The sequence below is a fragment of the Sinocyclocheilus rhinocerous genome, unplaced genomic scaffold (assembly GCF_001515625.1).
Source record: "Sinocyclocheilus rhinocerous isolate Xijiao unplaced genomic scaffold, SAMN03320098_v1.1 scaffold491, whole genome shotgun sequence".
NCBI lineage: Eukaryota > Metazoa > Chordata > Actinopteri > Cypriniformes > Cyprinidae > Sinocyclocheilus > Sinocyclocheilus rhinocerous.
In genome coordinates this window covers 29,327-30,631 of record NW_015625034.1, presented here as the reverse complement: position 1 = coordinate 30,631, position 1,305 = coordinate 29,327, and positions in this window count along the sequence as shown.

Sequence of the window (1,305 nt, the reverse complement as noted above, 5' to 3'; positions counted from 1 at the left end):
TTGCTCAATATTATCAAAATGCCATTTTTTACAACTACTGTACATATTATTTAGATTGCTTACAACAAGCTTAGTCTTGACTTAAGAACAAATGTTGCAACCAAATGACGTGCAGTTAGTTACAAACCTGATTAGTAGTTACTAAGAAAAGTTGGTGCGATTTTAATTTGAATGAACAGCTGTTAAGACATCTGTTCAGACCAGCATGAACATTCATATGCTGTCAGTGTGACAGATTTATTTATTTTTATGATTTATTTATTTTTTAATAGATTTTTTTTGGTGTTTTTCCATTGCACGGTGAAAAAGGCCAACCAATAAGATCCATGCGTTTGGTAACATGCCCAGAGCTGCTGCTGTTATACAAAATGATGACTTTGTGACACTAAGAAACAGACCATTTTGCTAAGCTACAATATACAGAATCTAGAACTGGCTCTTCTCTCTCTGTACTCTTGTATTTGGTGTTGTCTGATAAAAACCTCAGCAAACACAAACATCTGAATAGCTTTTGAAAGCATGTAAATACCATTTGCTTACCACCATGACAATGAGGTGTCAGAAATGGAAAGTTGCACACCCCTGCCCTTTTGTAGCACTCTATTTCTGCTCTGCCATAAGTGACACCAACTATCAGAGAGTGAATTTGCACTTTAGCTCAGCCCATATGCCATTTTTTTGCATTGGTATGAACAGACAAATCACATGCGAAAACTGAATTTTCATGCAGAACATTTGTGTTGGAGTGAACAGGCCTTAAGACCATACGAAAGGCTGGTACAACCCTACAATGAGATATTAAATGGATGGAAAACAAACGTGATGTCTGCACACTGATATAACTGCTCAATATAATTATTTTATTGCAATGTTTCGTCCGTCAGGTCTTTCGTGAGGCACGACCATCGAAGCGTTGCAATAAAATTATTTTATGGAGCAGTTATATCAGTGTGTGGACATCACGCAGGGTTTCTGCAGGATTTTTAAGCTCAAATTTAAGTCCTTTTTAAGACCCTTTTAAGACCTGCACAAATAAAATTAATACCATATGAGGGCAATGTCTATGGTACCATATTAAACTGTAAAATTACTGTAAAAAGAATAATTTACAGTTCAGATACAAGTTTTCACAAAAACAAAAAGTTGTATAAAATGATAAACTTTACATTTCAGCCTTTAGACCATTTTTAAGAAAATGGATGAGTCAAAAGTATTAATTATTATATTAATTTAAACAATTATTATCAATAAATTATTATATCAATTAAATAACATAAATTGTGTGCGATATTGACAAAAAAAAAA